General features: G+C 38.1%; 1 long non-coding RNA gene across 2 annotated transcripts in view; it reads right to left on the reverse strand.

The window, feature by feature from the left end:
* LOC120410613 overlaps positions 1-22991 on the reverse strand; it is a 55743-nt gene that overhangs the window by 1912 nt on the left and 30840 nt on the right. For both annotated transcript variants that reach the window (XR_005602914.1, XR_005602913.1), the window contains exons 3-4: positions 22805-22865; positions 20996-21084 (exon numbers count right to left, since the gene is read on the reverse strand). This is a non-coding gene — a long non-coding RNA (uncharacterized LOC120410613). The remainder of the gene's footprint in view (positions 1-20995; positions 21085-22804; positions 22866-22991) is intronic.

Here is a 22991-nt window from a genome sequence, read left to right on the forward strand (position 1 = left end):
AAATATTCAAAAATGCCTGGCATGCTCATTACTTATTCATGCTAATACAAGTATATTAAGAAATCTAAACAGTGTTAGCATTCAATCACTCACAAACCAAATGAGGTTTTGCATTTATCAGCCACCAGTCATCAAGAATGTAACTTTAGCTGTACAAAGGTGGTAATGTGACATAACTGGAGATATTTATATCAGCCTACACAGACTGAGAGATACAGTAGGATTTATTAAAGTGAGTAATGCCTTCACATTCAGCACAGCAATAAAAGAAATAGCTGTGCAGAAGTCATTTCCCCAGACAATAAGATTTACCTTCATAATCACTTAAAGAAGTTGTGTATGCTTTTAAGGGTCCAAAACAATCTTCTCACCATTAATAAATAATTTGGAGCTTAAGTTTGCAAATACAGAATTGAGTGCTGAAATTTTTAAAACATACCCCCAAAATCAGGTGAGTAGTCAGGGTGTCTGTCTAGCTGAGGGTTTAGCACTTTTTTTTTTCTTAGGCTGGTTAAAAAACCACCAAGGTTAATTTAGGCTCAAATGGATGTATAGGTTTAATAAAACTCCCCCCATATTGCCCTCGAATGTCACACAGTTTCATCACCTGCTGGCCCCAACACCTTCAACTTTTCCAGTTGTCTATTTCAATACATTCCACTGCATATTTCTGCACATTGCACCTAATGCCTTTGCTTTTCTCACCAAGAGTTCAATCGTTAACATTTTTGGTGTTGGGTGAGAAGCAGAAATCAAACTCTGATCACCAACACAACAACACTGAAACAATTCCAGAACTAAACAAAATGCTGAGGGTTGCTATGTGGTGCACGACACAGCTCCTAAGGTAAGGACACTGCATCTGCAGGGATGTTTACACTTGCTTTACAGCAGCACTTGAGCAAGGCATTGCTCCGGTTTGATGCTGATGACATGCCATTTATAAACTGTGACTGATAAACCTAATGCCTCTGAAATCAGATAAAACTTTGATAAATGACTTCTTAGTGAGCAGGCTGCAATAGCCACTTCTGTCCACATTTAGCCACCCTGCTGCAATCAGCACCATTTTGTTTAATCAAGGGTTCAGACAACAACACATTTGAAAGCTATCACACCATTAAGAGATATGAAGATAATGTATTCTTCAGGAAAAGAGTAAGAGAGAAAACTACAAAAACTAAACTCTGTTACAGTTTTTATAGCATGAGTACTTGCTAGAAAACCCATGGAATTTAAGGATGACGTTTATTCCGACGGTTATTCCCATATTCTGCGGTGACAAGACTTGAGAGAGAGACCCTGTAGCAGAATCAAACACACACAGTAACACAGTCATTTTCTCCTTCACAGGTAAACTAAAAGACCACTGATGCTTTAACAAAAAGAACATATTATGCAAGAGTGACTTAAATACCAAAATGATAAAAGGAGCCCCAGAACTACAGCAGCATAGGAAAAATATAATATTACAGTTAATACAAAATAAAATTGTGCCAGGGCTGCCAAAGCCGTGCCACTTCTTTTCTACAGCTTCCATAAAAATACAATATGAATTTATGGTGATGTCAAAAAGCATGAGGTGCAGAAGATCAAGTAGACACTGATCTGTTTATACCCTGAGCACATCAGCCTGCTGGGCAGAATAAGCTAACAATTCATAGATCCTAAACACTGCCTATTTACACCTTCCCTCTGGATTGTGTACACAGGGCACGTGTGACTGAGTGCAGAAGGATAATATTGTTCATTTGATCTTCACCCAGTGGGACCAAATTTCCAGATTAGCATGTGATTTTTGAAACCGACGGGTAGCATTTTGTTTGTTACTTTCTGAAGCTGGTTAGCAGCCATGTGAGGTAAATTATTTCATTTTAAGTAGAAATATTATTCATATGTCAGGTTTTTTAATATAACTCTGATCCCAAACAAGGGAGCAGAACAGAGTTACAAGGCTTCCAGAGCTGACAAAGACAGAAGAAAAATCAACAATTAGGAAGGGGGTGGGTGAGCAATTACTTATCAAACATATAGCTCTCAATTATTCCAGGAGACCAGTTTACATCTCCAAACACAGAGCAGATATGTGTTCAACCATGTTTTGGAAGGAAATAGCTTGACCATCCTCAGTGAAGGAGGAAGCTGCTAAGCTAAGCAGTACCAGTATCTAGTAGCACTAATGAAATAATCTAGTGCAGGCACTGCTTTAGTAGTGATTTTCTTACAACCAGGAGACTTAAGGGAAAGCATTTTTTAAAGAAGCTGAAGGATAGGATAAGGATTTTAATGAATGGTGACAAAATCCCATTTCTCAGCTCTTAACATCCTCTGTGAGAAGAGGGCAGAAGGACTGACAGTGAACTGTGAAGCAACTGGACTGTGCAGCAAAAAGTCACAATTAAAATTAAAATCGTGATAATCAGAGTTCCCAGGTAAGGCAAATTAATGAAGCCAAGATCTACATCGCCCTACCTTGCCTTTCTCTTTACCTATGGTAAAAAACTGCCAAGCACAGAATAATGCAAAATCACTGGGTACAACTATCATCCTCAAAGACAACCTCCACTTTGTCTTTGGAAATTAAACAGGAAGCAGAATTATCCAGATAAAGATGATTTGGGTTGATCTAAATGAGCAACTTTTACCTTGTCAAAACAAATGACAAAATGACAAACTTCTCCAAAATGCAGGTATACAACTAAATCCTGCTATCGAATGAAAGAATTGGGACTAACACATGCAACATCACTCCAATCACTGTGTGCCTGCCTGGTGACCATTAATCTTTCTTTGCCCAGTTTCCACCTCATCTTAGAATGAGAACAAAATGATAAAGAGATAAATCTACCTAGTACAGTACACAAAATAATATTGTTTAACCCTTCCCTTATTGTTTTATGCTTTTCAGTATTTCCAGAGTACTGCAAATACAAATGGTTAAGATACTAAGTGACTGAACAGCTGGTTGAGAGTGGTAACTTTAAGCAGACCTTTCACCTTTTTTTGACATTTACCCTCAGAGCACCATTAAGACCCACCCTAAAAACACTGGGACAGCCCTACCACTGATCTCCACAGATCCAGCAGATAATGATTTGACATTAGGGCTCCAGGAGTTTCTTAGGGAAGAGTTCAGACTACTGCCTATCAACAAGACCTTTGGTTACTGAGCAGCTATGTACATTAGAATTTGGAAACTGAGCTAGACATGCCTGAGCTGCTCCTAAAACTCAGTCTGACTTTTGCTTCACACTTGTCAAAAAAAGAACAGGAAAGAGTAGAAAGCACTGGAAGCAATAAAATCAACTAGAGAGCAATATTTAATGCCAACTTTTTTTTCCCTGAGAAACTATAGAGTGAAATATGAGATTTCTTCTCCTCTCCTACAGACTTCTTGACCTAAGACTTCAGCCTCAGCTAAACAGATCTGCTTTAGTACAGCACACATTGTCCTGTATGTACATCCAAGGGAAGGATTGTGCACAGGAAAAGTGTGAGCCAACAGTGCTGGGAGCAAAAAGAGAGGAGGCATGAACTTACTGTTCTGTCTTGTTCAAGAAATCCAGGCCTGAATCATCCTGGTAAAGGAAAAGAAGTCAGGGACAGGATAAACTCTCCTTCAGCTTTAACTTCATTATGTTATATCTTATAAAATGATGATTTAATTTGAAACTTTTTGAATTCTCCAGACATATTCAGAATGCGGAGGGAGGGTAGGTGGGGATGGGGCATGTTAAAGGTCTGCTTTGTACCAGAGCTTCATAAACCTTTCTGGTTTGAATTCATGAGATGTCTTGATATTGACAGCCACAAGTCAGCACAGCTTTGCTTTGAATTCTGAAAAACTCCATAAATCATGGGAAAGCCATGATCTCCACCCAAAAAAATTTATGTTTCTTATCATTCTATCTACTTTCTTCCGTAATCTGCAAACTTCCCTTTTAAATTGCCTCTTCCTGTCTTCATCTCTCTCATGAATCCTACATGACACCTCTCTTTCTCAAATCTGCTTATGAAAGGACAGCTCTCCTTCACGCAGTTACTCTGAGAATCTCCTTAGTAGTTCTCATTTCAACACAAACTTCTGGTTGGACTCTTACATTCCAAATGAGTATTTCTCACCAGAATCTGTAGGCTTAATGCAACATGATCAGGAGAACAAAGTCACTGAAACTCATGTGTCAAGAACTATGCAAAGAAAATACTATTAAAAGGAAATAAAGGCATTAAAAGGCAACTGGGTATTTCTGAGTATTTTCTTTGCTTTTATCCTATCTCCTGATATAGTACAGAAAATTTTGGCAAACAACACAGATTTAATATAAATCAATTCATTGAGAAGCCAGAGTTTATGACTGCAAAAGATCTGTTCTGTACAGAAGTGGCTTTTTCCTGGAGAGGAAAGCCAAGATGAAACTGGCAAAAGTTTAACATGTTACGTTCTATCAACTGTTATTTTTATTTCATAGTACAAAAGGGTATTAAGCCCTTTCTAAAGACACAGGACCATCTCAGCTGAATGTCAGATATGCTCCATTTAGAGTCACTGAAAAGATGTCCATCAGTGTTAGTGATACTCCCAGGTGCGTTCTGATTGTCCATGGCAGCTGAGAAAACTGGGAGAAATACAATACTGGTCATAGAACCAGCACAGAGGAGCTGGTTTCACAAGTTCTGAAACATGCTAATATTTTAACTAATGTTAATGAAATCCTGAGACAGACTAGGGAAGCTTAAGATGTAGAACATACGTTATCCAAGTTCAAAAGAATAAACACTAAAACGTCTGGAATTTGGGGAAGCAAATTTTCTGCCTAAAGGAATCAGCTTTCGATTAAGCAATTGACTTTTGTAGTAAATAACATTAAAATAAAGCACTTGAATTTCATCAATATTATAACATTAAAATACAAAACCCACTAAGTGCCATAGACAAATGTTTGCCATTATATTTTAAGAGAATAAGGGGTGGGTTCTATGGGAATTTGGCATTTATCATTCAATCGAGAAGAGATCCCGTGAATCTCAAATAACACAGCTAAGAGCAAGTTAAGTGATTTTTTTTCTCTCACAGATGAAATAATGCTGCATCTTCCTACAGCCCATCCTGTATTCTGTTTCAGCTGTGTAACGACATGCAGAGGTTTTGGGAGAAATGTGGAAAGCAGAAAACCTGCTGTCCTCCTGAAATCCTCGTAGCAGACACCCCATAAACCTGCATAGTGGAGTGTCACTTACTCCCAGCTGACTCACACATCTTATGGCAAAAATAAAGGAGTGTCTCCGTCCTCTACACACAGGCTCCCCATGTTTTATCGGGCAGTGCTGCCTGTCTCAAGTTCAGATTTCAGTATTTTCATAAAATATGACTTAAGTGCACTCATATTTCATGAATAACTTCCAACTGAAACTAACCTACGGTTGTCAAAATAAGTAAATGAAGTATCTTTACTTAGTAACATGATAAACATTTTACTAGAGGTCTGCTAGTTCTTAATTACAAAATTCTTCAGCCTCTAGATAATCCAGCTGAATGAGCATACCTTGTACCCTTTAAGACAATTTAACACACAAACCATAGTACCCCCATGATTTCAGCCTCTGTAAATGCTTTTACACCTACTTACAGCAAGTGCTGTGCCTCTGTTATACAAGATTGCAAAATAAAAGTGTCTCTTATTACAAGCAATTAAATAAGACAGGTATCATTTAAATTTCTCTTCACACTTCTTAGCTGTAAAGACATAGGATTGATCCAAATTGGTCTGAGCCACATTACTGCAAGGTTTCTAGCTCAGTAGTCATTTTTTCCTTGACATTTTTCATTCATACCATCATACAACCTTCATACAGGGGATTATCAGAGATACTTTAATTAAGAACCACCATTTTCAAGATTCTCTCCTTTGACAGAACCTTTTTCCCCCTTGATTCCTGAAGGCATATGAAAATTCCTGCACACCACATATATGCAACGATCAACTAAAAGTTGGTAAACAGAAAATTAGATGGTTGCTCCAGGATTACTTTCATTTGCTCCTTGGATTTGTTCTTTCTCAGGTCTGACCATACCCAAGACAGTCACTGCAGAGGAGCAGTCCTGTGAAAACTGAAAATCATTACACAAGACTGGCAGAAAATTCAAGTCATGGAGTCAATAGAGCCATTTAAAAGATTCCTGCATCAAGAGAGTCTGGAAATAAGTGGTTTTTATATGGTTCTACCGATGTGTTAGAGTTATCATTGAAAACAGAAACTGAGGGCAACTGAAAAAGATAAGGAAGTTTTCATAGCTTAAGGAAAATAATATCCTCTTCCACTTTGCTTTGAATTATTGCCTAATTTGGAAGCTAATTTTCACAAATTTATAAAGTAAAACCATTGTCATAACAGAAAAGCACATCCACTGGAAGTACCAGGTCCTTTTTCCTGTGTGGAACACTCAGAAGAGAACCTTTCTTGACTAGAGCCAACCTACTGAACACACACAGACCTATTTGTCAATCAAAAGATTTTAAAATAACTAAATAGGATGATTAAAAGGACGAGATTATAAGATGAAGCTATACAAAGACACCTGACAAATTCCAGTCCTAGCCAAGGGAAAATGTACAAAAAGCATTCTAAAGTCAAAGCATTTTAAAGTGACCTTTGCTAGTCAGCTAAACGTATTCAAAATATTTCTTTTCTTGTAAAATAAAGACTTACTTTCAATTTTACTTTTTTGTTTAAATAATTCAAGCAACTAGGAATGATTTTCAATTAAAAAAAAAATCTATGTTTGTATTTGCCAAAAAAATTATAGTATCAAATACATAAAGAACACTGGACACCTCAGTGATATCTCAACTATTATGCTTTCCTGCAAATCACTAATCAACTAAGTTGGCACAATTACTTGGTCTGCTATTTAACCTAATCTGTAAAAAGTTCCTTATTTAATGGTAAAAATCAGATTAGAATTGAAACCAAGCCTTTTTATTTTTAGAAAACCCAAGGTATAAACTTTTAACAGGTTTATTTAAAAAACAATATAATAGCTAAATGATCTATGTTTTACCTGAACATGCATTCTCATTAAAAGCAAAGTAAATATCTTTGAATACAGACACATTCTATGCCGTTCTCTTTATTACCTAATTTCTCAGGTATCTCAGCATGATCTGAATAAATTATGCTGACAATACAACAGTATAAATGATAAATCAACAACACAATTTTAGTGATATATAGCATGAAAAGTAAATAATAACCAGCACTGCTAATTGGCTCACTACCTGGCAACAAATCAGTGAGCAAGCGACGCTGCTGGTAAAGCTTCAGCTGTGCACCACCCTGATCATTAAGCGTTTCTAGCTATTCTAAGCTATTTCTTCTGGTTTTTATACAAAACTCTACTGTAGCATAAAAATAATGCCTGAAACCCTTGTTGAAAAATTTTTAAAAACCCACAAACTTGCACATTGACAACACCTGGCTGTTATGAACCCACTCCTGCTACACTCTGTGGCACAAACATTCGTCAAGTCAGAATGTGTTTTATTTGAAAAGCTAAAATAGGACATTTAGAGACTGAAGTTATCTACCAGAAGAGTCTGTAGTCTTTACTTTGAGACTTTATTTATTGGCCCAACACAAAAGATGAATATGTAAGTGTAAATCCTACTTTCCATCAAAGGCTGAAGATTCCCCAAGCTCTGATGGGGAGAAGAAAATCCTCCTTCAGCACAAGACTTCACAGAGCTCCTTAGCTCTTGAGAGCAGGAGGGCAGGGCCAGCCTGCGATACTCTAGGACTCTGAGCAGCCTCTCTGCCTCCCCTAACCTGCACCCCCATGGCAGCCCCAGGCACTGGAGGGGGAAGTTGCACAAAGCACACAAGTGTGTGACCTTAATTCAGCATCCCACCCCATGACCTATAACAAACAGGTTCCAGGTTTTTTGAAAAAAACCAAAATCATCACTATCCCAAAGGGAGACTCAGAAAATGTTGTCGAAGAATAAGTATTACCTTGTCCTTTCTTACTTTATTTCATTGCATCTCTGAGAATTGCCTTACAAACATAGATGTCCGGTTTTGTTTTGTTTTCTAATCCTGTCACACTTTTCACTCCAAAGATTTCCTTCAGCTCTAGGTCCCATCCTGCAAAACATCAAAACCTCCTCCTTATCAATTTTCAATTTGTTGGCACATTTCTCTGTTTTCACTATGGGACAGAGCCAAGAAAGAAATTAGATTTACCTTGTGTAAATCATTCCTTTCCTACAAAACCTTACTTATCTTCTCATTCACTTAACCTAAGCTCCCCTATTTTTACTCTTTGCATGTAAAATTCTCTATGCTTCTGGATACTTTTTATGACTATTGCTTTACTCTGTTTATGATGTACATTTTCAAGCAGAAAGGTATGAATTCAGCAGCGTATTCAAGGCAAGAGGATATCACTGATAGGTATCATAATATTTGCAGTATTATTTTCCAACCCATTCTTTATTCACCCAACCATTTTGCTGGCTGCTCAGACCACCGCTGTGAACTGAGCAGCTTTTTCTATTGAGCTGTCTGCAGTAATGATGATTGTGGGGAAACTCTATCCCCATTGAAAGAAAAGGCAAAACTCCCAGAGACTTCAGTAGGATCTGAATTTCACTGAAGTTCTTTCTATCAAGTAGTTATAGCTAATTTAGCATTCAATCCATGGTTATGAATACCGCAAATAATTCTACACAATTTGCATTGCAGGAAATTTGTCAAAACAGTATATTTGGATTTCTGCTCCCTAGTTTCCTAAATCAGTTAGATCTCCAGAATACCTCAGAAGCTCCTGTGTACTTGACTAAGCAAAAATTGTTGTCATCTGTATTTTTGCCTTTTATTTTGCATTCCATACACCCCTCCACTGGAGTCTTTACAATGCAAATAAATCCAATAAATATACTGACTGCATCACTGTTAATCCTGAGTCTCTGGGAGCCCTGTTAACTTGTACCTGTACTCAACACTGGCCAGTTCTCCGTTCTCTGTTATTTTTCCGAGGGTCCAAATGCATTTCATTAAGCATTTTTTTTTCCTGTAGCTGCCCTTTCCTCAGCAAATACTTCTAGTTGCCTAAGAGGTACCATTTATGATGATTTCCCCATTCTTGCTGTATGTGCCCTCTTATAAGTATTTTTTAATTGTTGCTAGTGTTTTAAATCCAGATATCTTTTTCCCCATTTCTGCAGAATCTAAATTCAAAAATTGATGAAGATTTTCTGTTCCAGAAATGGAACAGAGAACAAAAGCTAAATTGACAGCTAGAAAACTGGAGGTTGCAGTCCTCACTGCATATCTAGAAGTGCATAGCTACAATTTACAAAGCTGCTCTATGGCACAGTCCCATACAGTGTATTTAAGTTAATTTGAAAATACCATTCGTTTGCAGAAGTCTCTACCATCTGCTGCTTATCCAACCATCAATTTCAGAATTAAGCAACGTAGGCAAAGGAGCAGAACACAATCTCTATTCCAAACCCTTAATAACGTTTCAACCTTTGGTAGCATTACCCAGAGCACTTCTTGAAGGACCACAGTGAAGGTTTACACTGACCCAGCCCCATTAGTGTGGGCCTCATTCAGGGCACACAGTTTTCAGGGCATTGATTGGTTTTGGATGCTTCTGCACAGTATCACATCAAAGCTACCACCTTGGTAGCAAATAATCTGGGATTTTCCCCCTGCGTTACAGTGCAGACACTAGGCAGGAAATCTGCACGTTGGTGTGTGCCTAAGTAAACAGGGAGCTGTGAGCCCTTGAAGCAGCTAGCTGAGTTATTCAGTATGGATCTTCCTTAGCCCTCTCATCCTATGGGGGGGGCTCTTCATTTCTTAAGCCTTCAATTTAATAAATCCACCAAAATTAACAAATCAGTAATTAATAAGGAATTAATAGGGTTCAGGCATTTTTAAAGTTAAATAAGCACTTAAGTGTTTTACTAATCAGGAGGTTAAGACAATACATACTACTTTATTTCCTCTAGGTCATGCTCCAAGTTTCAAATTGCTGAGGTGGCACTGGTACCCAAACTCAAACTCTGACCAGCCACAAATACAGGATGAAACATGTCTTTGGTGTTTAAAATATCCTTTGCTGTGACAGTAACTCAGCAAGACAGCTGGGTCCCTGGCAGTGATAAGGTCCTATCTAGTGAGGTAACAATAATACAAATATCGTGAAACATGATGCGATTATTTCCTAAAAAAATTAAAAATAATAATAATAAAAAATCCCTAAGCAATTAAAAAAAACCAACAAACAAACAAAAAAAACCCACTCAAAGTATAAAATTGTTTCTTCATGAACCTAGTGCACTGTGGCTGTGGTATCATAATTTCTCTATAAAAGACAAAATACAGTTGTGGTGCTACTTCTTTCAATTCATTTTCCAGAGGAGAATGAAACGTGTATTTGAAGCCAGAGGGAAGTTATGTCACTGTAAGTGGGTGGATGCAGAAACTGCTGTTACCTTCTTTGCAAATGAAGTGGCAAAGTTCTCACACACCTCTGCTCTCCCAGTCACACTTCCTTGCTTGAAGACATGCAAATATTCAGGAATGCACACAATACCTAGAAGCATATATGTTCTATGATTTCAATGACAACAGGTTTAATCTTGTTTAAAATTTTTAATTGAAGTCAAAATGTTTCTGCATTTGGCATAAGCTGGCAGCAAATAAAATGATCCTGACGAATAGCATAAAACTATTAATTATGTTTTGTTTGCTCTATTCTTACTGTAGTGCTTGTGTGGTTAAAAATTAACTCTATGATCTTATTTAAAACAATATATGTGTCATTTCAGACATTCCTAAAAAGGATGCTTTGTAATAATAAATAGGCGTGCTTGTCAAGAGAAATTTGCTAACAAAGTGAATTCAAGCATCTTAAACAGATAAAAGAAAGCAACTATAAATTACAGCAGGATAATATTTTGTTTTATTTCTTAAAGATTCCCCTCTCTGTTTTTACTCATTGATGAATTTTAGATATGCAGATAAAGACAATAAATGTTTAATGATTATTATGAGCATTCCAGAATCCCCAGACAACCTTAAATATTTCAATGTCTGGGAGAAGTGTCAGATTCTATCGTACCATCTCCATTGTAAACACTGATAGTATTGATAAGGATAACTTGAATGATTTTAAAGTAAAACTGTCTAAGTTATTCTTAATCCATTTAAACACACATCAGCATTTACTCTGAGGCTGACAGAGCACTGGAACAGCTGCTCAGGGAGGGTGTGGAGTCTCCCTCTCTGGAGACATCCCAAACCCACCCAGGCATGGTGCTGTGTCACCTGCTGCAGGTGACCCTGCCTTGACTCAATGGATGGACTCAATGATCTTCAGAGATCCCTTCCAGCCACAACCATCCTGTGACTCTCATCCTCACGTGCAACAGAAACAAACAGGACCGCGGAATTCAAATCTGTAGCACATCTGCATTTTTCATTCATATCTTTAAACAAGTAAATGTGCAAATGACTTAGGTAAATGTACAGTCACCCACTGTAAGTGATACAAATGCAAGTTTATATGGGTTTCAAGTAAAAATTGCCTGCACAGCCTCAAAAAACATTTTAATATCTGGCCTTTTGAACTCACCTCTGCAGCAATGTCAATGAGGTTCTCCATGAGTGCACATACTTTCCTGGGGACAATGTATCTTATTAATCCCCTGATCTAAAGAGATAATATATTTGTCAAAAAATATGTATGCTTTATCAGGATGAATTTGCTTTAACCTAACATTCACTATCTTTTCCCAAGCCAGACAAAATAACCTGCACAAACCCACAAAAGTACTGCCTTTTTTTTTTTTTTGGGGGGGGGGTGGGGGGGAGAGTTTTTGTATTGTTTTCTAGCAGTTTAAGAAATGTATTTAGGTTTCATTTTCATCGAGTATTTTTTTCCCACCCCATGTTTTTTTTCTTCTTCTTCTTTAGAAACAAACCTACATTCAAAAAATTCACAAACATTTCACGTTTCCCCAAAAGCCATTTGGGAGAAACAAGAAGAGAAAAGGTCAACCCCAGTCCCAAAAAACAAAAACAAAACAAAACAAAACAAACAAAAAAAAACACCCCAACACCCTATCTTCAGCTGGTGATAAGACCTAGAACTGGAAGGTGGCTGTGAAGGAGTGGCTGCCTCAGAGGAGATTCCCAACATGCTCCAAGTCAGTAGGTGCTGCATGACCCAGATCCCCAGCACGGTGTAGAAACATCTGTCCTCCAACACAAAGATTTGCCACAGCAGCCACGAGCAGCAAAGCTCTCAGAGGCAATGTCTGGGCTGACACTGCATCTACAGGAAAATGTAAAATCTGCTTAGGCACGGCCAGGAAAGCTGTCACTGAATTGAGCAATGTGTTTGGAGGTGTTTGGGAGCTACATTATGTGCAGAAAATTTGTGATGCTTTTGTGATGCTCATATGAAAAGGCTTGACTAGAAATTAATTTCCCTTTGGAAATTACAACTATTTATACATCGCATGTAATCCTAAAATTCTTAACAACATCCCTTTTAGCTACTTCAGGTTTCAGTCTACGTTTCCCTAATGATGGGTTGCTACACTCTTTCCATACAGGCAAACAACTGCCTACCAAGAACTTGCCACGAGTCTGTGCATGGACAACAAAAAGGAAATAAAGCTGTGTGTCCAGAGGGCAATCAATTCACTTTTCTAAGATTTTGCACCAGCATAAACATTGTTGCCTGAATTTCTGATGTGATGTGGCAAGTGGGCAAAAATATTGGCAAAGGGGAGCAGGCAAGCATTCAGTGAGACCGCCTGGCAATACTAGAAACACCTTCTCCAGGCCTCAGTGCACACAGAAGCTTTACAGGACAGTGCCTTTTATGTGAATTATATATAAATGCCTTCAGAAGTTGCAGGAAAAGCCTGGAGTTTTCTCTTTTTTCTTTTTAAACAGCACAACTACTTTCATCACCTTTTTGTAAATCCTTAATAGTGTGTTATCATGCTGTTTATGTGGGAAGACAGTGCTGTGGCAAAACTTGTTACTGATCATGGTTTAAATTGTCTGAGGAATTCTCTCTAAAACTTATGAAAGAACACTCTTTTGTGCATAATATCCTTTTATTTTCCCACTTCATTTATTTTGGTAACCGAAATGTGTGTTTACATCTAACTACATAATGTTTTAGCACCTTTGAACTATTTCTAACAATCTTTTTGATCCATATATAGACACAGGAATGTTGGGAATGTAAGATATATATATAATTTTAGACTACAACCACATCAGCCTAGTAAGTTAAATGTCTTGTATGCCCTAGAAAGTCAGATTTGAAAGAGAAACCATATTTAAGAACCTCTGATCTACCCAATGATTCCTTGAAGTATAAACATGTCATTTTACATATCCAAACTGAAGTACACACCAGCAAATATGAATTGAAAGCCTGGGGAATGTGATGGTTTACCTCAGAAACTCTTAAAATAAAAAACAAAACATACAGCCACATAAAGAAAGAATAAGCTGCTTAAATTTAATAAACAGGTATTTTTACTGTGGCTTTTGTTTAGAATTATTGATCCTGATGAAATTATGTCACCCTTCAAAGATACAAGAGCAGTTTTTGCTTTAGCTCTGAAGTCATACTTACAGCTATCATTGGTATTCAGGCACAGGTCTGAAGAACTGGCTTAAAAATTACCTCCTGCTTTTCTGTGGTTTGAAAACACAACTGCATTATCTTGTCTGGATATGGTGATGAGTTTGATCTGCACTAACTACTACAATGGCATTTTGCACATCAATAAAGAAATGTGATAATCCTCAAGCAAAAATTAATTTATTAATGAATGAATAATTAAATCCGCTGAAAAACACATTTGCAGGAAGTTAAGCAAAGGTGTTTTGAATAAGAATAGGGCTTTTTCTTAAATCTATAAGTACAATAGACTTGCTAAAGTAAATAACCCCATGAGTTACTTACCTCATAATGTATTTAGTTATAATATTAAATGGATAAAGTACTTGATCATCTCCCAAGATAATAAAGCTGGTGGTATGGAGAAAAGCCTCCATGGGATTAAGAGAGAGTTAAAACATTTCAAATATGCAATTAAAGGCATTCTAGCATGCCTGTGATCTCTGCTCTGGTTTCCTATTTACAGAGAAGGAAAACTGGCTCAGACCTCCTAGACTAAGACAAGGAAGTATGCAAAATCGAGCAGTCTCTGTGCCAGCTCTTGCTAATCCTTTTCAGTATGGTTTGCTGCTAATTTGTCATGGCACATATTTGCCTTATGTCTAATTAGCATCAAATTGCAAACTGCTATTTGCTAACAATTTGTTGCATCAATCTGCTTGAAAATCTATAGTTTAGGACTGGATTGCAGCTTATTCTGTCTATCAAAATTCTATTTCATACACATCACTGTAAACTATTTCCCTCTAAAAAAACATTGCAGTGCACTTCTGTACAAAGAAACATACATTTTAAAAGAAAGACTATGCAAAGTGGTAGTTTTTGTTCCTTTGTTTCACCCTCCATTTATATTTTGTTATAACTTGCTTATAACCGGAATTAAATAAAAAACAGCTTGCTCTTTGTTTAGTGTTAAATCTAGCTACAACTGCCTCACCCTTATAACAGAATAGGTACATACAAAATTATCATCCATACTTTGGAGAATACAGACAAGACCTTTACAACAAGAATTTGTGCTGGAACTGGCTCTCAAAACACAGGAAAAATTTCAGCCAAGGAATTTGCCAGGTTTAGGAACTGGCTAATCTATTCTGTTCGACATTCACAGGTATTATAGTAAACAAATGGCTAAAAATCTTTGTCACAAATACTGTTGCAGAGATGTTCTTCAATGGAATCGTAAGTGATGTGGGAGATGTTTATGCATAAGATTTCCTCCCCCGCTATGCCTCATTAGAAACAGATGGAATACTGCTGCCACATGCATTGCAGGGGATGGATGGAAATGTGTCAGTGCAGGGCCTGGGCTGTGGAATTCACTCCAAAGTGGCACAAAATGTTCTAAGCAGTCTCCTCCACTGTATTCCAGGGATGGCACAAGGTCATCAAACCAGCACAGCCACATGCCGCTTCTCCGGAAGTGGAACTTCAGCCCACATAAGATGAGGCTTCATGTCTAGATGTGGTACAGATGGAAATGAAATGAGTTTTGTTTCTTCCAAGCCACAAAACATTTGAAATTTCAAAAGTATTTCACCTGAAGAAAGCTGAATTTGTAGGGCTGACAGAGAGATGGTGTGAGTAAACAAGAAAATGAGATGAGAAATCCAAATAGCCAACATCCATACAAAAACTCTGGGCCTCAAACTGCAGTTACTTCTGCATTTTCCTTTGTCATTTTGATCCAAAAATCCATACTGGGTGCTAGACATGTTTTCCTCCTCAAGTCTCAACAAAATCAGTATAGTGTTTGCCTTTCTGTGAGTTGGTGTTTGCTATAGCAAACAAATGTAGCCAAATTATCTGCCCACTTCTATGTAAAGTTTGCATACTTTTTCCTTGTGAGAAGATGAGCCAAGCTCAGTATAAAATGTTGTCAAACAAAATGAAAGCTTTCAGAGCTGAGTAAGACGACAAGTCTGTCTTTGCTGTATCTGTACCCAACAAAAACACTTCGAAGGTTACAGGGAATTGAATGCAACCTTCTCGGGCAGATTAGACAGACATTTGTGCAGTGCTCACCATTAAGATGAACCCAGCTCCCCACAGCTTCAGTGAATGTAGAGTTAGAACCAGGTTCAGAGTATTAGACCGCTTAAATAAGAACAGTCATAAACACCAACAGACCAGCGTGAGCTGGAGGCTGACCGAGGTGACCTCCTGCTCCCCACCTGAATTATCCTAAGAACTGCCATCTTATTTGATCCCTTTTTACTAATTCAGGGGGTTTTTTCCTGTATTCTTCATTCCTTTCTAATCAGAGCAAAGTCCAACACAGATGGATACTGGTGGTCACTGCTGCCTGCAAAAGCACACTGAAGGGCCTCAGGAAAAAATTGCTACAAGTGGTGGAAACAGAATTAAGAGAACTCCCTGTTTCTGTTATCATGGGACATCCCCTTTATTTGTACCACAAGCAATAATAACAATAATTACACCTAAGGAGAAGCTTTGCCTTTCCTTCAAAAGTTGGCAATGTGTTACGGGGCTCACATTTCCCTGAAACCAGAAAAAAAACTCCACAGAAACATAACAATGAACAGGCCATTGTGAGAAGACACCGCTTTAAGCAATGGACATCATCCATGTCACAAATACGGGGAGAAATTCCCACTATGGAAAAGGGCTCCTGCTTTTTATGGATTGTACCAAAAGACTGCCCATATGAGCTGGACATGAACGGCAAAGTGAGAATACTCACTGAAGGAATACAACTTTTCCTGAATTTGTTTTATGATTATTAACATGTCATACTTATTTGCAAATGTGTTAATTTCCCAAATTTTATAGAACTTCTCTTTAAATGTATCCCTAATGGGCAATATTTTAGAGACTGCATTAATTTCTCTCTGTTTCAAAATGATATAAATATAGTAAGGGCCAATTTTGTGCATAGAAGTGGGAATGCAATCTGGGGAGCTAAGCACCTCTTAATCTTCCAATCTGGAGAGCAGAATTCAGGCTTTTTCATCTTGGCTGAAGGGAAACCAGTCTGCCTGTCCTGAATTCTCTCCAGATTTTATGGACATGGAATCAGCAGTATGTCCCATCAGTAGCCAAAAGAGCTCCATATCATTCTGCAAGTTGGTACACCTTCAGTGGGAAATTCAGGAATATTTTTTCACAGCTTCCTAAACTGAGAGTGATTTGAGGTCAGCAGAGCTCATGCATTCTACGAGCAAGGAAGAAAAAAGGATTCATTCATTGTCTTCTGTATAACAATGCTGGTTTTCCTGAACAACCGACGTGCTGTTTTTCCACTTATACATAAGTTTTTCATAGTTTCTATAAAATATAACCAAGATTTACCTATGTTAGGAGAGTAAGGGTCAGACACCTTACGACCCTATAACATAAAGAAAAACATAGCAAAATCACTTTCCCCTCACCCCCCAATTAAAAGGAAATAGAATAAATGTATTGGCAAAAAAAAAAAAAAAAAAGAAATGAAGCATGTAAAAGTGTGCAGCCTTGACATAATTAGATCTACCACATTTAGGTCAGCTGAGGATGCAGGATTCACACAGCAATTATTTATTCAAAACTTTAGAACACTGCATTTCGAGTGACAGCTCCTAGCTGTGACTCCTCCAAGAACTAGTAGAGCCACCATGCTACACACACACACACAGAGGGCTCCGGAAAACAGATCTCCACCTCATTTGAAAAACTCCAAAGGCATTGGATATAAAGCAGGGAATGCCATAATCACCACTTATTAGTGGCAGGTCTGCAGTTGAAAACAGTCCTGGGATTTCATTGGTTGTGGCACCAGAGAGGAGGACTATCCATGAACAGACTGAAAAACTTAGGTCTAAACTCACTAGGGAAGGAAGGGGTGGAGAAGGAGTGGCACTGTGTGTGTGAAACTGAAAGCTTCTTTCTGCCAACAGGAGACTGAATGACAACCTCCAGGGACTGCACAAATGAAAGGTGGCTTCGCCAGCCTCCCAAAACACCACCCCTGCCATAAAGTGCTTTGGGTTTAAAACCCCCAGAATTTAGAGTAACGTGGAAACAGAGCCCAAAGGTGAGGGACTGACATACTGTTAAGTGTATTCATATCAGTACTCTTGGAAATGTCTGGCACATACCACATTGCATATTTCATCTTATGCTTTTGTATAAAGCTTGTAAAATATGTTTTGCAGCACATGAAAGGGCTAATCCAAGTGCAGGGTAAAAGTCACTGCTGCCAGATAACAGACTTCCTCCCTTGGCACAAACAAGCACTACAGAGCTGTGTTTAGGTTCCCAAATTCAAACCATACTGATGCCTCAATGACAGACGTTTTCTACACTTCTTATTTTCTTCTTGAAGTAAAGACAATTGCATATCCAGCTGAGTAGCTAAAAAAAAACTATTGGAAATGCTAAGAAAATGTTCTAAGTCAGAACTAAGATTTGGGAGCTATTAATGGAAATGAATTTGCTTCGAAAAAAAAAATCAAACCCTACAGTTCTTGACAGTGTACAAGGCTCAAAATGTCACTGTAAATACATTTTAATCCTGATCCAATGACACGGTATATTCAATATACAAGGGGACCTATGTGCTTCTTTTCTAGTCCTCTAGAATGCCAAACAACAGTATACTTAAACATAAAACATGTTGCTCTTGGTTACATACCATAAATTGCTGTATATCCCTTCCCTCTTCTCATTCAGATTCTAATGAATGCTGCTCTGCTGGTCAACTATAACACAAGACAGAGAGTACTTTTCTCCTTGTCAAATAGCACTCTATAAAAAATACTATTGTCCTCCTGATTTAGGATACATACACATGGCTAGTAAGGAAAAAACAGCAGAGAATGGCAAATACAGTCTTGAGTGGGAATTTTCTCCCACAGCTACCAGAGAAGATAAATGAAATTTTCAGACACAGCCCTATCAAACTCCACAATACAGCATGTGTGGGGTTCATGTACAATAAAAGGAGGAACCTGAGAAGAAAGTTGTTTTTGCAACCTCAGTAATGAGAGCGAGCCTTGAAATGCTGGCAGTGGAGGAAGCATTTTCATTAGGTGTGTTTCACTTTCTTCCTCAGTGCAGCAATCCACTTACAGAAGCTGTGTGTTGTTACATGACACATTTCCACTTTCTTACAGAAGTGCCTGTGATTTTTTGAATGCTGTTTGTTGTTACTGCCTTTCTTCTCCGACACAATGCACCAATTTTTAACCTTTTCAGTAACCTGGTGACACCTCTGGGATATTACAGTATTCCTGTCAAAATGTCTGGTCTACAACAATAAACTTTACATTGATGTCTTGCTTTTTGGGAATAATTACACTGTTCCTTAAATGTTACCCTATTTACTATTTGTGCACAAAGATGACAATAAAATCAATGGAACACAATTCCCAAATGTGCATCAAAGTCTTTTGCAATGTTAATGGATTAGTGTGTCTACAGAGGTGTAAGATCATTTTGTCTTGATGCTTGGACTTGCACACGATATGCACTTACTCAAAGATAAACTTATTAACCCTTATCTGCTGAGCTCATCCCTTCAAAAAGTTAGTTTAATCTCCCCACATTTGTCAGAATTCCTTTTTTCTTTTTCTTTCTCCTTTTTTTTTTTTTCCCCTCTTCTTTTTAAGCCAAGCCTGGGAATGCTGCCCATCGATCAATAGGTGTATGATGAAGGAACTTCGTCCTGCTCCCTCTGACCAGCGGCGATGTTTTTTCAATGATTCCGCAGGAGTCAAAAACTCAACAAAGCGAATCGCGGATGCTGTAAAGGGAGCATGCTGCTCATGTCTGTGACCACTGTATGCAAAGCTTGGCATTAGTCACCGCCAGGCCGCCTCTGACAGCCCTGAAGTGAGGGAGATTAATGTGAGGCAGGGGCACTTTATTATTGTCATTCTGTTCTTTCACACTCTGCCTCTGACTTTCAATTTTGCTCCAGAATTAATTGTCTGCTCCCTACAGTATGACTGATGTAGAAGGATACAAGTAACATAGGCACCTGGTTCTGGCCTTGACAATCTGACTCGTTGTTGCAGGATGTATTGTGTAGAGTCAAAGTCAGGGACAGACGGGCATCTTTCAAAGAAATCAGCCAATGTTTCTTTTGACTTCAATCAGATTTGACTGTAGATTATCCTTCCCTAAGAACAATTTTTTTCTTGTAGATATGCTAACAAAATGCCAGTGCCATTATTAAGTACCACTACATGATACTATTGCTCTGCTCTATGCAGCCTCATGTGAGGCCTTTCTCTCCAAGCTTTGCTTTTTATGTTGTAAGGCAGTAAATTAGTCATGGAGCAGTGTTTAATCCCTACCCTCTCAGAGTAAAGCATTGTTGTGAGAACATTATATATGGTATCTTAGACAATAAAAATACATGGCTGTGTAAGTCAGTATCATTTACTATTTATTGGACTAACAGTTCCAAAGCAAATTACACATAAAGTAAGACAAATAGTTAAAGATCTTGTATCTAATAGAATATCTGACTGTATATCAGACTTAAAATGAACTGCTGTACTAAGAGATCAAGGAACATCTTTACTAGAGCATAGAGGATGCGAAAAAAAGAATCACTTTTCGGATGGAAAAAATCATACAGAATCAGTCTTTGCACATGCACCCCTATCTATCAGTCTGCTTTTTCTCACTTTAACATCTGATGGTGACAAATGTACAGGCATTCCTACACTGCAGCAAAACAAGGAGCTTCACCCTTTATCTTTAAACAGTAAGCATTTGCTGGTAGTCACAGACATTGCTACAGAAACACAGGCAATAATATCAACATTCAATGCTTCAAAAGTATGGGGAACTGTGGCATATTTGCTCAAGGCTTAGTTTTTGAGCCAAATACTCTCAGTGCCTGCTAACCCTTTCAGTTGGATTTTATCATTTTTGGTCAGACTTTGATCAGATAAGCTTTTCAGAGCTACACAACTGAGAAATTATCAGATGTATACAAAATGCATAGAAATAAGCAACACTAAATGTTCCATTGTTTACTGTTTGCCCTTTGGTACATGGGTGGGACTCCTCAAGATGATCTCAGGAATTTCGTCCCAAATACCCTCTATGAATAGAACGTGCAATAAATTATCGTGGCTTTAACTCATCTACTCCTTAAATTTGACCATGATATTATGTTAAAGGGTACCAAAATATACAATATGCTGAATTGTCTTTATCCTGGATACCAGAAGGAAAATTACCACCATTCAGTGAGGATGATCCCACCTCATTAAATTACTGATTTACCACAATGATTAAAATACAAAAAATATCTACCTGCATTTATGAAGGAAGCAGCTTTTCCCACTTGCTCCAGTTTTCCCAGACCTCTGGGCAAAGTAAATTTCAGGATGCATTTCAACTTCCTTGAAAGACACAAAAAGCAATGAGAAACTCTGCCTCTTTAAAAAGGTGTGCTAGTAAATGTTGTAATATCCTTCAAACCTGACATTAAGTATTTAAATGTTACTTAAGCAAAGTGTGAGCAATTAAATTAATCAATCTTCCCAGCCATGTACTGAACAGATGTTCAATAAATCCTGTCTGCTTACAGTGTGGGAGAAAGAAAGTCCACTTTTAGCTGTCCTTCAGTGATGACATCCCTCAGCCCGTCCTTTCTCTGGGCCTCATGGGCCACTGCCAGGCAGTTCTGCTGTGTTGTTTCTTTATTATAAATAACAACAGACCACCTGGACTACCTGCAGTACCTGGAAGCTGAGGTTTAATGATCCTTCAGGCTACATCCTCAGCTCTCTCCTGATCCCAGATAATGGGACTGATGGGAATGGCAGAGGAGTGACGGATGGCAGTGACGAATGACTCCAGACAAACATGTGCTGACAACTAGTGAATATGGGGCAGCCTTGCAGAAAGGTCAAGATAAAAGTATTTACTTGACTTTCAAAGTTTCTCCATGAAAAAACACTCAGAATCCTCAGATTTCTCACCACCAGGTAACTTTGCCAAGCAGATGTGTACAGCGTGCTATCAGAGTGTCACAAATCTGGCAAGCAGCACTGCAAGCAGGAGCAAACACCATCTTTTAGTGAAAATAAACTATCTGCAAAGCTAGAACAGTGAAATTCCATAGACATGCAAGAACCCGGATATTTGCAATTTTCAGTGCTAAGATTGCCAACAGCTGCAGACACAGCCTCTTGTTTTTTTAAGGTATCTATTCTGTTCTGACCAGGTTCCCACCCCAGCCACAATCCCACTCTCTCACTGCCCCTCCAGCACCAGGAAAGGCCACTGAACCACCCCATCTTTCTGCCCAATTAAGCAGTGAGGTCTTTTCTTAGCAGGACTTATAAAGTTTGCCTGGAAGTCCTGTGATGTAAAATTTGATTGCTACAAGATGCTCACAGGGTCATCTCTCTTTTAGAACCTCAGATTTCAAAAATTAAGGGACAACTTTTTACATAACACTCCCCAAACCTTAAACAAATCCTATTGGTTATAAGATGTATATGATGCATGCCATCCTCTTCACTTGTTACACATTAATATCCGCTGTGATCAAATGAGTCAACTGACATTCAAATATAATGGTTAAAACTTCTGCACCACAGATACACAACTTCAACCTTTTGAATGCTGCCATTCCATATATGGACTTTATCCACATTTTAATGAGGCTTTAAAATCTCTGAGATAAAGCTAGTATTTTATGTAGAACTGCCTGCTTTTTATGATATCCTGACATGTTGTACAACATTTGTGACTATATTGATCCTTATAAATTCAGCATCTGTATATATTCCTGAAAAGCATCCCCTGCTCAGTCTGTAGCACAAACAGCAGGGCAGGACACACAGAGGAGGCAGTTCTTGAGCCATTTTGCTCAGCAGAAAACAGACAGGTAAGGAATATTTTAGTAAAACAAACTATTTTAGTTGCGTAACACAGTCATATTTTAAAAAATAATTAAAATACCATTCTCAAAATGAACAATGAAGAAACGCTGGGGTTCTTTATCAATTTTACCCTGCTTCATTCTCCTTCAGACAAACCTGTTTCAAATCCTGAGGGGGTAAACTGTACTCTTTTCCCACCTGGGATAGTTATACATCTTCATGCCCTCACCTTTGCCTGTCTGCAGAGACAAGCCTTCTTGTGTTTCCCCATGCAGTTTCACGCTTTTAATCTGAAACAAATGATTGCAGGAAAAAAAAAAGCACATTATCACCTTGGCAAGGCATCAGGAGTATACAGAAAAAAAGAAAGGGTCTATGGGCAAATTCATCTTCCATTGCTACAATCAATCTCTCAC

This window comes from Corvus cornix, chromosome 11 (genome assembly GCF_000738735.6).
Source record: "Corvus cornix cornix isolate S_Up_H32 chromosome 11, ASM73873v5, whole genome shotgun sequence".
NCBI lineage: Eukaryota > Metazoa > Chordata > Aves > Passeriformes > Corvidae > Corvus > Corvus cornix.